The sequence below is a fragment of the Lissotriton vulgaris genome, chromosome 3_1, assembly GCF_964263255.1.
Source record: "Lissotriton vulgaris chromosome 3_1, aLisVul1.2, whole genome shotgun sequence".
NCBI lineage: Eukaryota > Metazoa > Chordata > Amphibia > Caudata > Salamandridae > Lissotriton > Lissotriton vulgaris.
Genome location: NC_141689.1, coordinates 1083945317 through 1083970057, shown reverse-complemented (window position 1 = coordinate 1083970057; position 24741 = coordinate 1083945317).

The window sequence follows — 24741 nt, the reverse complement described above, 5'->3', positions numbered from 1 at the left end:
TTCCGACCATACCACCGGTGTGGTTATTGTGTGCCTGCAAGAGCGCTCCCACCCCCGCGCTGTCCCCGTAAGCCCAGCAGCGGCCTGCGTACACCCCCGGGGCCGGCACACGACAGAGGTGGGAGCCGGGCTGCAGACGGTCACTCCCGCTGGCCTAAACCTGCAGCGCAGAGCAGAATAGCTGCAACAAGTGAAGTTGCAGTAAGAGAGACAGAGGGGTGCAATGCAGCCACCGGAGTGAGTATGTGTGCATGTTGAATTATTTACATTATACAAATAATTCCTTTAGGCAGCTGCCTGCCGCCAGTGTTCGACAGCGGTCGTGTTATAGAACTTATTTGTTATTGATCATAAGTTCTGCCCAGGCGCGGCCGCGGCCCGGGCTCGGAACAACTGTGGGGCATGTTACCAACAACTAGCGATAATTATCGCTATGTTCGCTTAGCGGGAATATTCCTAACGCCGCCCTTTGCCTGTTTTTATCGCTGAGATGCCTTGCTATTATCAAGGTTTATCTCAGAAGCAATAAAAAACGGGCGAAATGCGTGAATATCGCTGTCAATACAGCGATATTCAGGCATTACTGTGACAATGCTCTTAGCCATGTTATCCACCTCTCATTGGATAACATGGCTAAGAATTGGTCAGGGCTGGCGTTAGCTTTTGGAGATATTCGCGCTTAGTGCGAATATTTACAGAACTATGCCTGTGTTGATCATAGGCGATAGCGATTGCAGCGACTGTTTTCAGTCGCTGACATTTTGGCACGCCCACTTTGCATGTCATTAGTGATAATTATCGCTGACATGCAAAGCGGGCCCCAAAATGCCAGCTATCGCCTACAAGCTGTCGCTAACTGTTGCTAGCGACAGGCTTGGTAATAGGGCGATAAAATGATTGCAGTTTTAGCGGGAAAAAGTCCTGCTAAAGCGGCGATAATAGCCCTCGGTAATATGCCCCTGCATTTTTCTGGCTCCCTTGATATCTTTCCTGTTTACTTCTCAAAAGATCCGGGGGTAATTTAAAAGCTAGTTTCTGACAGTACTATCAGTCAACATTGTTGTATGTGATATTACTGCGCTGGCCTCAGTCTGCTTGTGAGGATAATAAATGGTGTGAGTCAGCTGAGACTGACCCTTCGGCAGCTGAGATACCTGCATCAGTTTGTAACTTCTGTATGTTGGGGCCTCGCACATCCTTCCTGTTGACCTGGATCCCACGTGAACAGAGAGAGGCCCTGGAATCCTGATGCTCTCCTGATATATTCTGGCAGAGAGGGGGCCTGCCTAGCGAGTAGGCAAAGGCGGACAATCTCTTTTAAATGATGTTTCTGCCGCCCCACCTGCCAACACTAGCCACCAGTGAGAAGAGTATTGTTAGGTCCTCACATACTGTTGAGAATTGGATAGAGAGGCCCTGGAGTGATGCTCTCTAAGCAGCATCATATAATTGCGAGAGTAGGGTCCGAGGGAGCGGCAGTGAAGGTGAGAAAATGAATACAGAAGAGGGCAGCTTGGCATTGCCAGTACAGGCATGATTTTAAACACCCGCGCAAGGTCGGCCTATTAAAGTGGTAACACGTGGAGCAGATATTAATAGGTTTTTTAAAGTACTCTGTTAGTATTTATGTTTCACGCTCCATGTAATAAGCCTGAGACACTTTTGAATTGTTGAGTACGTAGGTGCCCCTTCATGTTCAATTATATTGTGTTTATACTCAGAACGAGGTTTCTGGGCACACTTTGGGTTCATGGTTGATAGGGTGTTTGTTGTGGTACTTTGGATGTGTCATTAGAATCCATTTACCAAACTTCAGATTTACCAAACTTCAGATGGTTTTTAATCTTTATTGATTAATAGTAGCAGCTGAGATCTGCGCAGACGTCTCTCAGCTGGTAGGTTGGGTGGGCAGTTTTGTTTTCAGCAGAACCCTTCAGTTATTCAATGTGGGAGGAACTTCTGCGTTTTTCTAGTGATGAAATTATGTAACTTGGGGGCATTTTACAAGAAGGCTGTTTCAGGTACACCAAATGTAGGGGCACATGCTTGTCTTCATTACATCTTCATGTATTTGTCATCTGTGACATTTTGAAGAGTTGTTTGTATTGCAAGGTTTCCCATTTGTCTGGCCATGACTATTAACTTCAGAAGCTGGGCTTTTACCTTGCATAGTAATCGAAAATTCACAGAGAAACACAAAAATACTAGCAACTGCTTAGAATTTCTTGCGTGAAATTGTCAATCGTTAGGTAGTGAATGCCACTTATACGCAGACTGAAACCACCAAAATGTTACACATAATCAGTCTGAAAACTTGGCAGCCATGCTGGTCAGGGTGATATAAGAATTAAATGCACTCACTGCAATGTTTGATTGGTTTATTGTCTGTCCAGCCACATGCTCGCTACAGAGGAAGAAGTGGCACTAGTACCTTCTCCAATACTGAGCATAAGTAAACTGGGCACTAGGTTAGTGTCCTTCCATTTCTGGTGATTTGAAGCAGTGTTTTAAATATTCTTAGAGTTTCTCATTGCTCAAATGGGTGTAATTTCTGATATTTATGTGTTTCCCTTGTCTTTATTGCTTGATTTTGCTTGCGAGAAAGTGTCACTCATAGTCGTTGAATATCACTCATAAGTACACAGAAATTAGGAAAATGTCACACATAACCAATCTGAAAGCTTGGCAGCTATGCATTAGGCGTGCCAATTTTAAGTGCTGGAAGGCGAGGTCGCTTCAAATCAAGTGCAGTGCTTGTAGTACATTTTAAAACACCAAATGCAAGTCTAGATTTAATATTTACCAGTGCAAAAGGTCGCTACAAGCGCCTGTATAAAATAATTAAATGCAAAAACGTGCCTCAGTGTCTGTACACTTTAAGTGCTGGGAGTTTATTTCACTTGTGCAGCGGCAGCGCACCTCCATATTATAAAGACCTGGATCGAAGCTTGGCTGTGCATCATGAGCACCCAAAGTGCACTTTAGAGTCTTGACGTCTTAGGCGCTAGATGGGCCCGTACAGTGCACAGGTGCCTGAACCTCTCCGTTTACGGTCTCTTGTCCACAGGGTGTAGCATTTCTCTGTTGTGTTTTTTTTGGTAGCTGTCAGGATATATTGGATTTCTGCCTAGATCAGTTTTCCTTCGCATTTGCACAAGTGTTAACAGAATCACACCTGCACTAATGATGTCATGCATTATTTGTCCGCTTTCACTTTACCTATGACAACGGCAACTGGAATTATGGAGCAGTACGTCCGGCTGTGCCGGCTCTCTTTTCATTGAGCACTTCCATATACAGCACAGCAGCCAGGAAGAGCCTGCCTGCTGAAGGGGTTCTCTGCTGTAACCTTCCTGCCTCACCGCCCCAGTCACAGCTGATCCACATGTGACAATTCCACACACAATTATTTTTTTCGCATGTACCATTTAACATACAGTTAGGAATCCTGAAATTTGCCCGAATCTTGGCTTTAGCATTTTTTTTAAAGATTTTTATTTTAAAATAGAACGTTAAACAAATTTCAAATCCCATTTAATTGTGTTACAAAGTCTATAGAAAGTCTGAGGAAGAAGACAGGTGGGTAGTTGTAAATACTGCAGAAGGTACTATGTGTAAGAAGCTCACTGCTTTGTAATTAGTTTTTGTTTTGCTTCAAAGCCGGAGGGTATGGGCCCATTTTCTTTACTTTCACAAGAAGATGCCATTCCCTAGTCATGCTAATAACAAATTGCTTCAAAGGCAAATACAATTAAAATGCACATGTACCGAGAGAGCGTGCTTGCTTTTTGTCACGCTGCTCTAAAGCATACACGCACTGTAGTCACTGTTCCAATGCATCTTGTTAATGGTGTTTCAGGTTTAAGCTGCTCAGGTACAAAAAGGGCCTTGTTGCTTGTTGGCAGTGCTTTATTGTAAACTGGACGTCTCGTGTCAGTTCAATTTCTACTTCCCTCCTACATTCATCTCTTTCCTCCAACACCAGAGCGTATTTTGACACCATACATCATTCTGTAGTGTATATGCACAACTGAACAACTTCCACAGCACCAGGAAACATGAAGGTAGCTTAATAGAAAGTAACATTTGCACCGCGGATAGGCACACTGTCTTCAGGTCATAAATGTTGCATTATATTAGCAGACGGTGCAAAGAAGAGTAAACATCCAGTGGATTAAAGCTGTGAGGGTGTTCAATATACAGTAGGGCAGTGTGGGAGTGAGTTTGGAGTGGGGCATTGATAGAGCTGAGTATGGTGCATGGAAATGAAATGAAATGAAAATGGGATTTATAGAGCGCTGCAGCTGCCCTGAGGCGTCCAGGCGCTGGAAAACAGAAGATGCGCTCATAAGGTTACTATTTATTAAACATGGACGTGAGGGGACTGAGTATACAGAATTTGGCTTCACTACTTGTCACATAATTAAACATTTTCCGCATTTGCCAAATGTTCCATCATCTGCAGCATAATCTGCAGATTTGAACAAAAAAAGCTTTGCTTCTAGCTCAAACGGCTCAAATGTTCCCAAAAATGCAGCTTCGTGTGTTACATAGTGGTGGAAGGCCCTGCAATGGTCATGTGTTACTTATTGCTAAATGTGGGTGTTAAATTGGTACTAATGGTGCACAAACCTCTCTTCTTTCTGTGCCTTTCTTGCCTCTTTCTGCATTTCTCTTCCATCTTTCTGCACCTCTCTTCCACTTTCTGCAACTCACTAGCTTCTTTCTGCACTTCACTTGCTTTTTTCTGTATTTCTCTTTCTCCTTTCTGCACCCCTTGTGCCTCTTTTTGCACCTCTGTTGGTTCTTTATGCATCCCTTTTGCCTATTTCTGCAACTCTCTTGCCTCTTTCTGTAATTCTCTTGCCTCCTTCTGCACCTCACTTGCCTCTTTCTGCACTTCTATTACCTCTTTCTGCACCTCTCTTGCCTCTTGCCTCTTTCTCAACCTCACTCTCTTCTTTCTGTACCTCTCTTCCATCTTTCTGTACTTCTCTTGCCTCTGTCTGCACACCTGTTCCCTCTTTCTGCACCTCTGTTGCCTGTTTCTGCTACTCTCTTGCCTCTTTGTGCAGTTCTCTTGCCTCCTTCTGCAAATACCTGCCTCTTTCTGCACTTCTATTGCCTATTTCTGCACCTCTCTTGCTTCTTTCTGCACCCCCACTGTCTCTTTCTGCACTTGTCTTCCCTCTTTCTGCACATCTCTTTCTTCTTTCTTCTTTCTGTACTCATCTTGCTTCTTTCTGCACCTCTCTTGCTTCTTTCTGTTCCCTTCTTCCTTTTTTTGCATACCTCTTGCCTCTTCCGGCTGTTTTCTTGCCATTTTCTGTACCTCTCTTGCCTCTTTCTGCACCTCACTTGCCTCTTTCTGTACTTCTGTTGCTTTTTTCCACACCTCTTTTGCTTCTTTAAGCAACTCTCTTGCCTCTTTCTGCACTTCTCTTGCTTGTTTCTATACCTCTCTTGCGTCTTTCTGCACCTCTGTTGCATCTTTCTGTACTTCACTTGCTTCTTTTTGTACCCCTCATGCCTCTTTTTGCACCCCTTTTGTCTCTTTTTGTACCTCTCTTGTGTCTTTCTGTACCCCTGTTCCCTCTTTCTGTACCTCTCTTGCCTCTGTCTGCATACCTGTTCCCTCTTTCTGCACTCGTCTTCCCTCTTTCTGTACCTCTCTTGCTTCTTTCTGTACTTATCTTGCTTCTTTCTGCACCTCTCTTGCTTCTTTCTGTTCCCTTCTTCCTTTTTTTGCATCCCTCTTGCCTCTTTCTATTGTTTTCTTGCCATTTTCTGCACCTCTCTTGCCTCTTTCTGCACCTCACTTGCCTCTTTCAGCACTTCTCTTGCTTCTTTCCACACCTATGTTGCTTCTTTCAGCAAATCTCTTGCCTCTTTCTGCACTTCTCTTGCTTGTTTCTATACCTCTCTTGCATCTTTCTGCACCTCTGTTGCCTCTTTCTGTACTTCACTTGCTTCTTTTTGTACCCCTCCTACCTCTTTTTGCAACCCTATTGTCTCTTTCTGTACTTCTCTTGTGTCTTTCTGTACCCCTGTTCCATCTTTCTGCACTTTTCCTGCCTGTTTCTGCACCCATTTAGCCTCTTTCTGTCCCTCTGTTGCTTCTTTCTGTACTTCTCTTGCTCTTTCTGCACCCTTTGCGCCTCTTTCAGCACCTCTGTTGCTTCTTTTTGCACTTCTCTTCCTTCTTCCTGCACCCCTCCTGCTTCTTACTGTACTTGTCTTGCCTCTTTGGGCAATTCTCCAATTTTTTTCTGCATCCCTCTTGCCTCTTTTTGCACCTCTGATGGTTCTTTGTGCACTGGTCTTGCTTCTTTCGGTACCACTTTTGCAAATTTCTGAATCCCTCTTGCCTCTTCCTATATCCTCTTCCGTCTTTCTGCAACCTTTATGCAGTTCTCCTGCCTCTTTCTACAGCTCACTTGCTTCTTTCTGCTATCGTCTTGTCTCTTTCTGTACCCCTCTTCCCTCTTTCTGTACCTCTCTTGCCTCTTTTTGTACCCTTGTTCCATTTCTGCTCTTTTCTTACCTGTTTCTGCACCTCTCTTGCCTCTTTCTGTACCTCTGTTGCTTCTTTCTGTACTTCTCTTGCTCTTTCTGCACCCTCACACCCATTTCAGAACCTCTGTTGCTTCTTTTACTTCTTTCTCTACCCCTCCTGCCTCTTTCTGTACCTCTCTTGCCTCTTTGTGTACCTCTCCCACCTTTATCTACTCCCCTCTTGCCTCTGTTTGTACTTCCATTGATTCTTTCTGCAGTGCTTTTGCTTCTGTCGGCACCTCTGTTGCTTCTTTCAGCACTTCTCTTGCTTGTTTCTGCACCTCTCTTGCGTCTTTCTGCACCTCTGTTGCCTCTTTCGTCACCTCTGTTGCTTCTTTCTGTACTTCTCTTTCCGCACCTCTGACTTACAGGTAGTTTTAATCCCCCTGCCCTATTATGTACTAGGGCCTTACAGGGGAGGTCATGCCAATCACAGGGGTACCCCAACCCATAGTGTACCTTAGTGTATGTAGGTGTTTTTACTGTATTCTAAGTGTCTTTCAGCATAGCACTGGCTCCGGGCCTGGTTAGTCAGTCAGTTACCACCAGTACCAGTCAGCAAAAAGTTGGAGGCACAGGATGACTTTGCAACAAAGCCTCTTTCTGCACCTCTATTGATTCTTTCTGCATATCTCTTGCCTCTTTCTACACCTTTCTTCATCTTTCTGGACTTCTGTTGCATCTTTCAGCATTTCTCTTGCTTCTTTCTGCAATTTTCTTCCTCTTTCTGCACATGTCCTACCTCTGTAGTAATAGTTAGAAATTAGCATAAACCTTTGCAAAATTCACTGAAAAAAAACATAGTTTTCTGGGGCGTTTAAGTTAGGAATTAGCATTTAAAAACGTTAGAAATTCACTGAAAAAACCATAGGTTTTAAGGACGTTATAGTTAGAAATGATCATTTAATAAGCCTTTCAAATTCACTGAAAAGAAACCCATAGGTTTAAGGGACGTTATAGTTAGAAATTAGCATTAATAAACATTTCAAATTCACTGAAAAAAACATAGGTGTCAGGGACGTTATAGTTAGTTGGACATTTCACTTGTAGAAAACCAGAGAAATTCGTCCATTATGGTTAGTTGAGCTCACTATAACTCACACCCCCGCAATGCACTGACGTCACATATTACATCATTCATGACATGGTCAGTGACATCACTGATGACATCTCAAATTATATCACTGATGACATCATCCACATGATAATTTGATGCACCTCCTCATACCCTAGTATAACGTTTGATACACCCACTCTAAAATACAGACTACCATATTCGAAACCATAGACACACAAATACCAGTTACTACATACCCATTCAATGATTCCTAGGTCTACACACACATCCACTTATTCTCCCATACAGTCACTCATACATGCAGTCACTCATCAATACAGCACTATCATATGCACTCATACACCTATACAGACACTCATACACCGTCACTCATACAAAGAATCAATCACACTCCCATTTACTCAGCTATACAGTTATACACATACCACATTGCTTATTCCTACAGATACTTATACATACTTACTCTCTTATACAATCACTGATACAAGCACACACTCATCCATACAGACACTCTCACATATAGTCCTTTATATACTCCAACAGTCACATATACTACCTTTCACACATGTAGTTACTCACACATGTACCACTGAGACATCTATTCACTCACCAACACACCCATACACACACTCGCCCACCCATACAGCCCTTCAGACATGCAGTCTTGAACCCATACACCCAGTGAATCACCCACTCACACATCTCTGCATAGAGTCACACACTCCCCACCCACACAAACACTCAGGCATCCATACAGATACTCACATAACCAATCAATAACCCATATGGACACTCATGTAGCTACTCACCAACCCATGCAGCCATTTACACACCAACTAACAGACTGATACAGATATTCACACAGTTTAGTCACTAACCCATTCATTCAGTAAGACATGTTTATTCACTCACTTATACAGTCAGTCACGCACCTAATAAATCATCCATTCACACACTCATACACCCACTCATTCTTCAATACACCTCGGCAATAACATATTTAAAACATATTTAAACTTTACAGAAACACACAGTCACTGGATGTTGTCATCAGTGATATCATCAGTGATGCCATTTGAGATGTCATTAGTGATGTCACTGACGAAGTCATGAATGATGTAATATAGGATGTCATCAGACATGCATTGCGGGGGCGCGAGTTATAGTTAGCTTAACTAACTATAACGGCCACATTTCTCTGGTTTTGTACGAGTGAAATGCCCAACTAACTATAACATCCCCGACACCTATGTTTTTTCAGTGAATTTGAAAGGTTTTTTAAAAGCTAAATTCTAACTATAACGTCCCTGAAACCTATGTTTTTTTTCAGTAAATAAATATATATATATATATATATATATATATATTGTTTTCCACAAAAACACAGCGGCAGCTGTGTATATGCACTCCCATCCAGCGTTATTAGAAATCCACAAAAACAGTGCGTGTGCTTCAAATCGATTTATTTATCCATAGCGTTCCAGCATGTAATCACGGCAATACCGGAACAAAACCCAACGCGTTTCGGCGAGTAGACCTCTCGCCTTGCTCACGGGTAGCTCAATTGTGAAAAACAACCAATTAAATAAAGTTAAAGTTTTACAAAAAAGTGCTCATGTGGTCAGTGATAAGGTAATGAACATAAACAAAGGACACAGGTAGCGGTCACTTTGGCAGACATCTTAAACTGGTGCTGGTAACAGTATGCTCAATATCTAAACTTGTTCATAGTTTTGAACGTTGTATATCTTACAGTACATTGCTATGGTAAACTGAGCACCTTCATGCGTAATATATACAAATCAAATATATGCCCAGTGGCTAAATTCAGATGGCAAACGTGCCGCTTGCATTGTCCCCTTGATCAGATTATTGCATAACCAACTTGGTGCGGTACACTACAAATTGAAAATTGAGAGGCTGAAACTTGATACATGGTCCAAGTGGACCTTAGATTAATAATCTACCTATATGATGTAATAATAACATACATTGCATAATGTTGAAATAAATGGCTATTCGGTACAGTGCCAAGTGGCCAGATATTGCCTCAACTGGTCAAATCACACATAAGTAAATCAAATAAAGAAAAGAAAAGAAAATTGCTGATGGGTAAGGGTGAACCTGGCTACGCTCATCTTAGTGTTCCCATCACTTCATCCCCAGTGGGAAATTCACCACCTATTCAGTTCAGGTGACAAGTCCTCTTGATCCTGTATGATAGCGGGAAAAAGAACAGATATACAGCCTGTCAGCTTATAGGAAATCTCAGGTTATGCATCTGTTGTTCAGGTTATGTTCAAAATTTTCTTATAAAATACTAGTGCTGTAATGATGTCAAGGTGATAAACAGTTAAAATGTTGTTGTTTGGCAGGATTCTAGGGACACATTTTGAAAATTTACATGTTATTTACAGATTACAGTATTTCTAAAGGAAACCGAGAACCAAGGCCTGGGGAACCCCTGGGGGGAAACCACATGCTTGTAGTCTATTTGATTATTCTCCCAAATGCCAGACCATCTCTTCCTCCGAATTCAGACCCCCCGGAATCAGGCTATCTAGGTCAATGATGTACCTGTTCTCCAGCTGTCGTAGCTTTCGAATCTTGTCTCCCCCTCTTTTCATTTGTGGTAATTTGTCCACCACAAAGAATTTTAGAAGGTTACGGTTTCCTCCATGAAATTCCTCGAAATGTCGAGCAACCGGGGAATTCTGTTCTTTGTTTTGGATTGCCCTCATATGTTGTAAGATCCGAGTCTTTGCGGGAAACATGGTACTGCCTACGTACTTTTTCGGGCAGGGGCACATGAGGACATAGACACAATATTCTGACATGCAGGTTAGATGTTACTCAATCGATCTTTCTTTGTCCTCTACTGGGAAATATACTTTCTTCACATTTGTACTATACTTGCAGGCTTTGCATTTCATGCAAGTATAGAAACCCTGGATCTTGGAGGTATTAGGTTTCATCATACTCACCTCATTACAGCTCACCTTGCTTCTGAGTGTATCTGCTCTGCGGTAGGTGCTACTGGGTCTCTCTTTGAGGATATCATTGAGGGTGGGTTCGGTCCTAAGGACTTTCCAATGTTTTTGCAAGCTCTTTTGTACCCTCCATGACTTGGAGTGAAACGTGGAAATGAACCTGATAGTTTCATTTTCCCGGTTCTTCCTATCCTGTTCTGGTGTCAAGAGTGATAGATGACTAACTTTCCTAGCCTTTTCATACGCACACTCTATGGTGTCTTGTTTGTAGCCTCTTTCCATGAAACGTTTTTTCATGCACTCCCCTTCTATTTCAAAGTCAGAGTCCCTACTGCAATTCCTCCGAGCCCGGAGGAATTCTCCATATGGTATGCTTTCAATCAAGGCCCTTGGGTGGCTGCTTTCTGCGTGGAGTAGGGTGTTTCCTGCGGTCTTTTTGCGGAATAGTTTCATAGCAAGTTTCCCTGCAACAACCTCCACATTAAGATCTAAAAAGACTGCCCCAGATATGCTGATGTTGCCCTCCAAGGTCAGATTGAGATCATTTCTGTTGAGTTCCTCAATAAATGATTCGTCGATGTTCTTTGGACCTTCCCAGATGATAAATAGGTCATCTATGTATCGCAGCCATAGTTTCACATGGCTGCGATACAGATGGTTGGTCCTGGCAACTTGCTGCTCCCAGTTCGCCATGAAAAGATTCGCGAAACTGGGAGCAAAACAAGTTCCCATCGCCGTCCCTTGGCACTGACGATAGTACCTGTCATTGAACACAAAATAATTGTGTTCCAGACAGAACTCCATCATTGTGATAATCATGTTTGTATGTTCCAGATAAGAGATCGATCTTCTTTTAAGGAACATACGGCAGGCCTCAACACCTTTGCTGTGTTTTATAGACGTGTATAAACTACACACGTCTAATGTAATGAACAGATAGTTCTCATTCCAGACAAAATCTTTTAGTTTAGTGATAAAGTCCCTGCTGTCTTTGAGGTAAGATGGGGTTTCTTCCACAAAGGGGCGCAGGAAGTGGTCGATATACCTGGATGTATTCTCCAAAAGGGAACCAATTGAAGAAACAATTGGTCTCCCTGGAGGATGTTTGGTATCTTTGTGCAGTTTGGGTAGCAGGTATAACACTGCTATCTTGGGATTGCGATTCAGGAGAAATGAATACTCATTCCATTCAATCAGCCCTTCATCTTTCCAACCCTTCAACATTGCAGAGTATATAGTGTTAGTTTCTTCAATCTTTTCCAAAGATGAGACCTCATAGCAATCTGCACAGTTCAATTGTCGCATACCTTCAGCAACATAATCATTAACATCCAAAACCACCACATTACCCCCCTTATCGGATTGTCTTATCACAATAGAAGAATCATCACGCAATGCTTTTTAGATCTTAATGTGGAGGTTGTTGCAGGGAAACTTGCTATGAAACTATTCCGCAAAAAGACCGCAGGAAACACCCTACTCCACGCAGAAAGCAGCCACCCAAGGGCCTTGATTGAAAGCATACCATATGGAGAATTCCTCCGGGCTCGGAGGAATTGCAGTAGGGACTCTGACTTTGAAATAGAAGGGGAGTGCATGAAAAAACGTTTCATGGAAAGAGGCTACAAACAAGACACCATAGAGTGTGCGTATGAAAAGGCTAGGAAAGTTAGTCATCTATCACTCTTGACACCAGAACAGGATAGGAAGAACCGGGAAAATGAAACTATCAGGTTCATTTCCACGTTTCACTCCAAGTCATGGAGGGTACAAAAGAGCTTGCAAAAACATTGGAAAGTCCTTAGGACCGAACCCACCCTCAATGATATCCTCAAAGAGAGACCCAGTAGCACCTACCGCAGAGCAGATACACTCAGAAGCAAGGTGAGCTGTAATGAGGTGAGTATGATGGAACCTAATACCTCCAAGATCCAGGGTTTCTATACTTGCATGAAATGCAAAGCATGCAAGTATAGTACAAATGTGAAGAAAGTATATTTCCCAGTAGAGGACAAAGAAAGATCGATTGAGAAACATCTAACCTGCATGTCAGAATATTGTGTCTATGTCCTCATGTGCCCCTGCCCGAAAAAGTACGTAGGCAGTACCATGTTTCCCGCAAAGACTCGGATCTTGCAACATATGAGGGCAATCCAAAACAAAGAACAGAATTCCCCGGTTGCTCGACATTTCGAGGAATTTCATGGAGGAAACCGTAACCTTCTAAAATTCTTTGTGGTGGACAAATTACCACAAATGAAAAGAGGGGGAGACAAGATTCGAAAGCTACGACAGCTGGAGAACAGGTACATCATTGACCTAGATAGCCTGATTCCGGGGGGTCTGAATTCGGAGGAAGAGATGGTCTGGCATTTGGGAGAATAATCAAATAGACTACAAGCATGTGGTTTCCCCCCAGGGGTTCCCCAGGCCTTGGTTCTCGGTTTCCTTTAGAAATACTGTAATCTGTAAATAACATGTAAATTTTCAAAATGTGTCCCTAGAATCCTGCCAAACAACAACATTTTAACTGTTTATCACCTTGACATCATTACAGCACTAGTATTTTATAAGAAAATTTTGAACATAACCTGAACAACAAGATGCATAACCTGAGATTTCCTATAAGCTGACAGGCTGTATATCTGTTCTTTTTCCCGCTATCATACAGGATCAAGAGGACTTGTCACCTGAACTGAATAGGTGGTGAATTTCCCACTGGGGATGAAGTGATGGGAACACTAAGATGAGCGTAGCCAGGTTCACCCTTACCCATCAGCAATTTTCTTTTCTTTTCTTTATTTGATTTACTTATGTGTGATTTGACCAGTTGAGGCAATATCTGGCCACTTGGCACTGTACCGAATAGCCATTTATTTCAACATTATGCAATGTATGTTATTATTACATCATATAGGTAGATTATTAATCTAAGGTCCACTTGGACCATGTATCAAGTTTCAGCCTCTCAATTTTCAATTTGTAGTGTACCGCACCAAGTTGGTTATGCAATAATCTGATCAAGGGGACAATGCAAGCGGCACGTTTGCCATCTGAATTTAGCCACTGGGCATATTTTTGATTTGTATATATTACGCATGAAGGTGCTCAGTTTACCATAGCAATGTACTGTAATATATACAACGTTCAAAACTATGAACAAGTTTAGATATTGAGCATACTGTTACCAGCACCAGTTTAAGATGTCTGCCAAAGTGACCGCTACCTGTGTCCTTTGTTTATGTTCATTACCTTATCACTGACCACATGAGCACTTTTTTGTAAAACTTTAACTTTATTTAATTGGTTGTTTTTCACAATTGAGCTACCCGTGAGCAAGGCGAGAGGTCTACTCGCCGAAACGCGTTGGGTTTTGTTCCGTTATTGCCGTGATTACATGCTGGAACGCTATGGATAAATAAATCGATTTGAAGCACACGCACTGTTTTTGTGGATTTCTAATAACGCTGGATGGGAGTGCATATACACAGCTGCCGCTGTGTTTTTGTGGAAAACAATTAAGACAGGGCGACCTCCGCCCCTGGAATGCACCACAGTCGGAAGGTCCCGGTGTAAAGGGAGGAAGTGGACTGTTTTTATATATATATATATATATATATATATATATATATATATATATATATATATATATATATATATATATATATATATATTGACACCAAACTTCACCATCAAAGAAGGCGCTGACTCCGTGTATCTCAGTTCAAGGGTTTTTATTTCTTACATCAGCTTCTGCTCAGACGCGTTTCGGCGGCTACTCCCGCCTTGCTCACTAACATCTGACCATAGAATGTTGCGCTTATATACATGTTACAAATTCACATGAGTCATAATTAACTTCACTAATTGGCATTGGTTTGTTACCATGGTGACTTGGGTTACACCCACATGCTTACGTGACCACTCTCATGATTTTGACATCTTTTGGCGGGTTAGTTAATTGCTAAATGTCACGTTCCTTAACATGTTATCTAAACATTACCATCATGTTTTAGAAGTACTCGGGTTTTCTAATACATCTTAATCCTGTATACATAAGAGCACTCGATTATTTTTATCCTATACATTGCTGATCCCTGTATTATAGAGATTACATTTCCCAAATGTCAAAGTACCATGCATTACACCCTACGTATTAAACCTACGTCATTGAGGTTCGGGCGTGTCTGAGAAAAGGTGTGTTATTCTCGTGACTGTGATTGGTTTGCGGAGTGGGTTAGTACAAAGGGGCTCGGTTTCACCGGGGATCGGTTTGCTGGCCTAGTGGCAGAGTCAGAACATGTTGCTGTCTTGACAGTCCCTCCTCGTGCAACCGGTAAGCTGGTTCTGTGTTTGTTTAAGTGAGCCTCCCTTTAAAATTTGTATCAAACGTCACTTTATAAACAAAAGTGGAGAGGAAAATACCGCGCTAGTGCGCAATTACTCTCTTTTATGTTTATGGAAACCCTCATGTGGTGTGGGTAATATTACTTTTGCAATACACGGGGAGCGAGTATTCAGGTGTGGTGGTTGCTGTCTTGTGGGTGTAATTGACTGCATGTGACAGGTTGTGCAACTATTTACAGTGATGGCGCAATCTGGTTGCAATGTTATTGGGTACTCGGGAAAGTAGAGGTAGGCTGCCCTAGATATGGACATTTAGGGCTTCATCTGCATAAAGCCCTGAGGGGATTTTAGAATTCAGTAGAATAATGTATCTGGATTCTAGGCGGCGCAGCGCAAGCTTGCGGTTGCCGCCTCTTACATTTCTTGGGATATTGTCTATGACAAAATAAGTCAGACCTTTAGCATCACCACCATGTATCTCGTGGATATGCCTTGCTACTGGGTAAGCTGGGTCCTTATTTGTGATCGCCCTCAGATGTTGCAATATTCTTACATGCACCGGGTGGATGGTCGACCCTACATATTGTTTACCACAAACACATGTAAGCACGTATACGGCATATTCCGTTATGTGTAGTGTTCTCTAATGGAGTAGGGTTGCTTGCGGAAGGGTACAGTGATGCTTGTTGTATTTTTTTCCATGACTGCAGGCCTTACATTTCATGCATTTTTTAAAACCTTTTTGTGACTGAAACCAGGTTTTCTGTTTTGGTATAGCCGGGGCATTGCGGACCAATTGCTGACGCATGGATCTAGCTTTTCTGAACGTCACTAGAGGTTTGTCACCCATTAAGTTCCCTATGGTTGTATCATTTCGGGCCAACGGCCAGTGCCTTCTGAGTATTTTTCGAAGGTTGGCGTGGTGGCGATTAAAGCCTGTGATTAACCTGGGTGGTTGTCTTTCTTGTGCTTGAGCCCCAGACTCTGTCACCTCTGGGAATAGTAAGTCATGTCGGTTTTTCGTGCTACACTTTAATTCCGCAGTCTTGCATGTTTTGTCAGTGTATCCCCTGTGCTTTAATCTCGTGAAAAGATTAGTTTTCGCTTCTGATAACCCTTCATTTGTGCTGCAGTTGCGTGTCATCCTGAGACATTCTGCGTATGGGATGGACTGTTTGAGTGGTGTCGGGTGAAAGCTGTTAGCGTGGAGGATTGCATTGCCCGCAGTGGGCTTGCGATAAGTGCGTGTTTGTATTTTACCGTTCTCTACAAACAATTCTACATCCAGAAACTGAATGCTCTCCCTGCTTGTATTGCAGGTAAACTTGAGATTTAAAGAATTTTCATTTAGCTGTTCTGTAAAGCTTCTTGCACTCTCCACACTACCCTCCCACAAAATAAAGATGTCATCAATAAAACGTTTATAAACAACAACATTTTCGTTCATTGTCTCCTCATATAGTGTCATCAGCACCTGCTCCTCCCACCAGCCCATATGCAGATTCGCATAGCTGGGGGAGAAGCAAGTACCCATTGCTGAACCTTGGATTTGTTTATAAAACAGTCTATCAAACATAAAGGTGTTGTTTATGAGGCACCACTTAGTCATCTCCAGTAGCATTTTGGTATGTTCATACTGGTTAATCGGTCTCTTTCCCAAGAAATGTTTTATGGCATTCAGACCGTCCTTGTGCCTAATGCTGGTGTATAGAGCCTGGACATCTAATGTCAAGAATACATAGTTCTCTTTCCATTTGACATCATAGATCTTTTTCAGGAAGTCTCCTGTATCCTTTATATATGCTGGCAGTTTTTTGACTTCAGGTTGGAGAAAGTGATCAATGAACACACTTGTATTTTCGAATAGGCTCCCTATTGCCGAAATTATCGGTCTTCCAGGTGGCACTTTATCATTTTTATGTATCTTAGGGATTAGATACATTTGTGCTGTAACAGGATAGTCCGTTTTTAGAAATTCAAATTCATTTTTGCTAAGTAAGCCTTTTCCTCTCCATTTATACAGCTCATTATGGTATCTTTCTTGAATGCCTACCAGGTGAGTGGGACTTATTCTCGTATAACACTCCCTGTCTTGTAGTTGACTGAGTGCGTCTGTGTTATACATTTCGAGCGGCCAGAGTACTATGTTTCCCCCTTTATCGGACCATCTCACCACGATGTCCGACCTGGGTTTGATTTTCTCCATTAGTGCATTGTACCTCCTAGTATGATCTTCATTTTGTTTGTATCGTTGTTTAGTGCTCAAAATGGAGAGTTCTTTCAAATCTTTTGTCACATATTCTGCGAACAAATCCAGACCGTCTTTCGGCATTACTGGCACAAATATTGATTTAGGTTTGAAACCTGTTTTGACTGTTTGCCAAATGTTTATGTCTGAACTTAGGGCTGCCCCACTCAGTGTGATTTCTTCGTTTACACTTTCATTTTCCATTTCCAGGTCTATAAGATTCTGTAGCGCTTCCATGTGTTCTACATTAAGCATTTCGGTTGTATCATTGTTGGTTGTTAAGTCAGTAGTGCTCATTTTTGCATTGTGGAAATATTTTTGCAGTTTTAGTTTTCTCACATATAAAAACAAATCAATCCTCGTTTGCGTATAATCAAAGTTAGTGTTACTGCAGAAGGTCAAACCTAGAGATAAAATTTCCAATTCCTCTTTGGATAGCTCCATGTTAGTTAGATTTATGATTGTGTTATCTTTTTGTGTACCCATCATCGGCGCCTGTTGTATCTGTATTTTTGTTTTTGTTTTTGTTTTTCTTCCTTTTGTGCTTGTTGTCCCCCATCTCCTGTCTTTTCTTCTCCTGCTTTTTGTTTTTGTTTTTGGGTCTGATTGTTCTTGCCCGGCCCTTCTCCTTGATTTAGCGTATTTCTTGGACGCAATGTTCTGAGGCGCTGTAGGCGTAAAAAAGCAAATTCCTGTGCTGGAGTTGGTGCTGGACCAAGCATTTCTGCACCTTGATTGCTTTCATTGTCTGTGTCATATTCGGAGCTGATCTCATTTTCACTCTGTTCAGTAGCCCCTGGTTGATCTCTGTGTTTTTTGTAGGGGTTGTTTTCTTATCTGGTCGAACTTTTTGGCAAAAGTGTATATCCTTCCGTTTAAATAGTCATTTCTGTCCCTCTGAAATTTAATAGCTTTTCTTTCTTTGATTTCCGCCTCATGTTTGTCTAATCTTGCTTGGATTTCTTTCATTTTTTCTGCAATTTCCTCCTTGTTTTCTTTGGAGTCTAGTTCCTTCAATATTTCCTCAATCCGTGTGATCATTTTAGCCCTGTCACTTGCTGCAAACTTTATTAATATTTTCAACATATTTTCTGATGATTTTGCACTGTTTTCTGCCCACATTTGCAGCATTTTAGGGTCGGGGTCTTCATAGGTGGGTGCTACTAATATTCTTAGACCTCTGGGGATTCTACTTACATCCAGGTACCTGGATAACGATTTTACTTCCCACCACTTTGCTACTTCTTTCTTGCGCAGTTTCTCCAACTCATTCAACAGTATTTTAGTTTCATCTTTTTCTTTGGGTTGGGTTTGAGCACTTTGTCTGGTCTTATTGCCTTTCCCCGTGTCTGTATCAGTAAATATATCCAGTGCAGCCTCCTCTCTTTCCTTTTCCCACTCAGCAGCCATGCTGACCGATTTCAATAAATGTTACACTTGTACAGATACACTGCCCGTGTGGTTTTGAATCTTACCACAAAATGGGCTCACTCTCCCATTAGATCATTTCCTTGCGCCCGCTCCCGTTAATCGCACCGAGTCACGGCTTACCAGAAATCCCCGACTGCTCTCCAGCGATCGTCGATCTCAGGACTACCGGTCTCAGATGTTTTCACAGGTTCCTCGGGACTCTTCGCATTTCGATCCTTAGGGGGGCACTGTGTGTCTCTTTCTCCAAAAGTTTACCACAGAATTGTCCTTTACGACACAGTGCAGCCAGAACGAGGAGGGTCAGCGTAGGGCTTCCAGGACTCCAGCCCTTTGTATTGACACCAAACCAAACTTCACCATCAAAGAAGGCGCTGACTCCGTGTATCTCAGTTCAAGGGTTTTTATTTCTTACATCAGCTTCTGCTCAGACGCGTTTTGGCGGCTACTCCCGCCTTGCTCACTAACATCTGACCATAGAATGTTGCGCTTATATACATGTTACAAATTCACATGAGTCATAATTAACTTCACTAATTGGCATTGGTTTGTTACCATGGTGACTTGGGTTACACCCACATGCTTACGTGACCACTCTCATGATTTTGACATCTTTTGGCGGGTTAGTTAATTGCTAAATGTCACGTTCCTTAACATGTTATCTAAACATTACCATCATGTTTTAGAAGTACTCGGGTATTCTAATACATCTTAATCCTGTATACATCAGAACACTCGATTATTTTTATCCTATACATTGCTGATCCCTGTATTATAGAGATTACATTTCCCAAATGTCAAAGTACCATGCATTACACCCTACGTATTAAACCTACGTCATTGAGGTTCGGGCGTGTCTGAGAAAAGGTGTGTTATTCTCGTGACTGTGATTGGTTTGCGGAGTGGGTCAGTACAAAGGGGCTCGGTTTCACCGGGGATCGGTTTGCTGGCCTAGTGGCAGAGTCAGAACATGTTGCTGTCTTGACAGTCCCTCCTCGTGCAACCGGTAAGCTGGTTCTGTGTTTGTTTAAGTGAGCCTCCCTTTAAAATTTGTATCAAACGTCACTTTATAAACAAAAGTGGAGAGGAGAGTATGTAGGTGTTTTTACTGTATTCTAAGTGTCTTTCAGCATAGCACTGGCTCCGGGCCTGGTTAGTCAGTCAGTTACCACCAGTACCAGTCAGCAAAAAGTTGGAGGCACAGGATGACTTTGCAACAAAGCCTCTTTCTGCACCTCTATTGATTCTTTCTGCATATCTCTTGCCTCTTTCTACACCTTTCTTCATCTTTCTGGACTTCTGTTGCATCTTTCAGCATTTCTCTTGCTTCTTTCTGCAATTTTCTTCCTCTTTCTGCACATGTCCTACCTCTGTAGTAATAGTTAGAAATTAGCATAAACCTTTGCAAAATTCACTGAAAAAAAACATAGTTTTCTGGGGCGTTTAAGTTAGGAATTAGCATTTAAAAACGTTAGAAATTCACTGAAAAAAACATAGGTTTTAAGGACGTTATAGTTAGAAATGATCATTTAATAAGCCTTTGAAATTCACTGAAAAAAAAAACATAGGTTTCAGGGACGTTATAGTTAGAAATTAGCATTAATAAACATTTCAAATTCACTGAAAAAAACATAGGTGTCAGGGACGTTATAGTTAGTTGGACATTTCACTTGTACAAAACCAGAGAAATTCGTCCGTTATGGTTAGTTGAGCTAACTATAACTCACGCCCCCGCAATGCACTGACGTCACATATTACATCATTCATGACATGGTCAATGACATCACTGATGACATCTCAAATTATATAACTGATGACATCATCCACATGATAATTTGATGCACCTCCTCATACCCTAGTATAACGTTTGATACACCCACTCTAAAATACAGACTACCATATTCGAAACCATAGACACACAAATACCAGTTACAACATACCCACTCAATGATTCCTAGGTCTACACACACATCCACTTATTCTCCCATACAGTCACTCATACATGCAGTCACTCATCAATACAGCACTATCATATGCACTCATACACCTATACAGACACTCATACACCGCCACTCATACAAAGAATCAATCACACTCCAATTTACTCAGCTATACAGTTATACACATACCACATTGCTTATTCCTACAGATACTAATACATACTTACTCTCTTATACAATCACTGATACAAGCACACACTCATCCATACAGACACTCTCACATATAGTCCTTTATATACTCCAACAGTCACATATACTACCTTTCACACATGTAGTTACTCACACATGTACCACTGAGACATCTATTCACTCACCAACACACCCATACACACACTCGCCCACCCATACAGCCCTTCAGACATGCAGTCTTGAACCCATACACCCAGTGAATCACCCACTCACACATGTCTGCACAGAGTCACACACTCCCCACCCACACAAACACTCAGGCATCCATACAGATACTCACATAACCAATCAATAACCCATATGGACACTCATGTAGCCACTCACCAACCCATGCAGCCATTTACACACCAACTAACAGACTGATACAGATATTCACACAGTTTAGTCACTAACCCATTCATTCAGTAAGACATGTTTAATCACTCACTTATACAGTCAGTCACGCACCTAATAAATCATCCATTCACACACTCATACACCCACTCATTCTTCAATACACCTCGGCAATAACATATTTAAAACATATTTAAACTTTACAGAAACACACAGTCACTGGATGTTGTCATCAGTGATATCATCAGTGATGCCATTTGAGATGTCATTAGTGATGTCACTGACTAAGTCATGAATGATGTAATATAGGATGTCATCAGACATGCACTGCGGGGGCGCGAGTTATAGTTAGCTTAACTAACTATAACGGCCACATTTCTCTGGTTTTGTACGAGTGAAATGCCCAACTAACTATAACATCCCCGACACCTATGTTTTTTCAGTGAATTTGAAAGGTTTTTTAAAAGCTAAATTCTAACTATAACGTCCCTGAAACCTATGGTTTTTTTCAGTAAATAAATATATATATATATATATATATATATATATATATATATATATGTCATCAGTGATGTCATCAGTGATGTCACTGACTATGTCCTGAATGATGTAATATGTGACATCATTAGCAGTGGATTGCGGGTGCGCGAAATATAGTTAGTACAACTAACTATATAGGAGCAATTTCAATGGTTTTTTAAATGCTAATTCCTAACTATATAAGGCCTGAAACCTATGTTTTTTTAAGTGAATTTGCAAGGTTTATAAAATGCTAATTCCTAAATATATAAGGCCTGAAACCTATGTTTTTTTAAGTGAATAAATAAATATATATATATATATATATATATATATATATATATATATATATATATATATATATATATATATATATATATATATATATATATATATATATATATATATTCACTGAAAAAACCATAGGTTATAGACCATATATAGTTAGGAATTCGCATTTACAAAACCTTATTTTACTCACACAAAACCATTGAAATTCCATATATAGTTAGTTGCACTAACTATATATCGCGCACCCGCAATCCACTGCTGATGATGTCACATATTACATCATTCATGACATGGTCAGTGACATCACTGATGACATCTCAAATGACATCACTGATGACATCTCAAATGACATCACTGATGACATCACTGATGACATCTCATTTGACATTACTGATCACATCACTGATGATATCATTCATGTGATAATACGATGAACCTCTTCAGACTCTAATATAACCTTAGATACAATCAGTGTAAACAGACACTCACAGACTGTCACTCATCCATGGAGTTACTCACACACCTAGTCAGTCATGCAAAGAATCAATCACACCTCCATTTCCTCAACTATACAGTTATACAAACTTTACTTATTCAAACATATACTAACACATATTTACTCTCTTATACAATCCCTGATACAAGTTCACAATGATCCATACAGCCACTCACACATTCACTGGCTCTTATGCACAGTTATTTATATATGTCAACTCTCACATGTACTGTGTTTTACATATGTACTTACTTTGACATGTAGCACTGAGATATCCATTCACTCACCAATACACTCATGCACACAGTCAACCGCCCATACAGCTGTTTCCACATGCACTTTTGAAACCATACATCTAGTGAATCAACTGCTCACACATCTATGCACAGAGTCATACACCTCCCAGCCACCCACACACACACTCAGTCTCCCATACAAATACTTGGGCAACCAATCAATAACCCATATAGTTACTCATATAGCTACTTATCAACACATGCAACAGTTTACAGAACAACAGACATAATGATGCACAAATTAAGACAGTTTAGTCACTAACCCATGCACTCAGTGAGACACATTTAATCACTCACTCATACAGTCAGTCATGCACCTACTAAATCCTTCATCCAGACACTTATACATCCACTCATTCTTCAATATGTAAGACATATTTTAACTTTACAGAAACATACAGTCACTGGATGTTGTCATCAGTGATGTCATCAGTGATGTCATTTGAGATGTCATCAGTGATGTCATCAGTGATGTCACTGACCATGTCATGAATGATGTAATATGTGACATCATCAGCAGTGGATTGCGGGTGCGCGATATATAGTTAGTGCAACTAACTATATATGGAATTTCAATGGTTTTGTGTGAGTAAAATAAGGTTTTGTAAATGCGAATTCCTAACTATATATGGTCTATAACCTATGGTTTTTTCAGTGAATTTTCAAGGTTTTGTAAATGCTAATTCCTAACTATATATGGTCTATAACCTATGTTTTTTTCAGTGAATTTTCAAGGTTTTGTAAATGCTAATTCCTAACTATATATGGTCTATAACCTATGGTTTTTTCAGTGAATATATATATATACATACATATATAAACATATATCATCTGTATATCTATATAAATACAAACATAAATGCATGCATACATATACTTATATGCATACAGATGCATGTTATTTACATGAAAGTTGAAAAAACACTAATAAAAGCAAAGCTAAAAAGCCACCTCATTACAAACAGAATGGCTTTAACTTAAACGAGGGCGAGATCTATTGCATTTTCAATGCTTGTTTACTTTGGTTCCATCAAGAAGGCATTCAGATGTGTCACACATTTGCCATAAATTCTGAATGTTAGCACTCTAGTTGCACATTAGATCACTGTAGTAAAGCTACTGCTCACCAGGGACGTCTGCTGCTGGTATTCAAAGTGCATGTTTCAGTCAGAATTGTTTTAATGAAATAGAAGAGGATTTGAGAAGTCACTCAAAATGATCCCTAATTTTTCTTTCTGAAGCACTAATCATACTTTCTATGGCAAAATTAACCCCCTCATGTTGTTCCTTTTTAAATTGAGTGTTTTCAGACTTACCACTTCATTCCAATCAAGATGGCTTCTGGTGTGCCATACTTTTGTCATAAGTAAGACTGTTAGCGCTCTAGTTGTTCTTTAGAACACTCTGGGACATTCTGTCATTGGGCTATACTTGGGGTACATCTGGGTGATATTTGGGCTACATTTAGGCTCTTTTGTCTCTGGTGGCCATCTTGGGAGACTGTATGTCAGAATTTTTTAATGAAATTGAAGAGGGTTTGAGAAGTCACTCAAAATGTGCCCTAATTTTTCATTCTGCAGCACTAATCATAATTCATATGGCAAAATATACCCCCTCATTTTGTTCCTTTTTAAATTAAATGTTTTAAGAGTTACCACTTTATTCCAATCAAGATGGCTTCAGGTGTGCCATACCTTTGTAATAAGTAGGACTGTTAGCGCTCTAGTTGTTCTTTAGAACACTCTGGGACATTCTGTCATTGGGCTATACTTGGGCTACATCTGGGTGATATTTGGGCTACATTTGGGCTCTTTTGTCTCTGGTGGCCATTTTGGGAGACTGCATGTCAGAATTTTTTAATGAAATAGAAGAGGATTTGAAAAGTCAATCAAAATGTGCCCTAATTTTTCTTTCTGCAGCACTAATATTACCTTCTATTGCATAATATACCCCCTCATTTTGTTCCTTTTT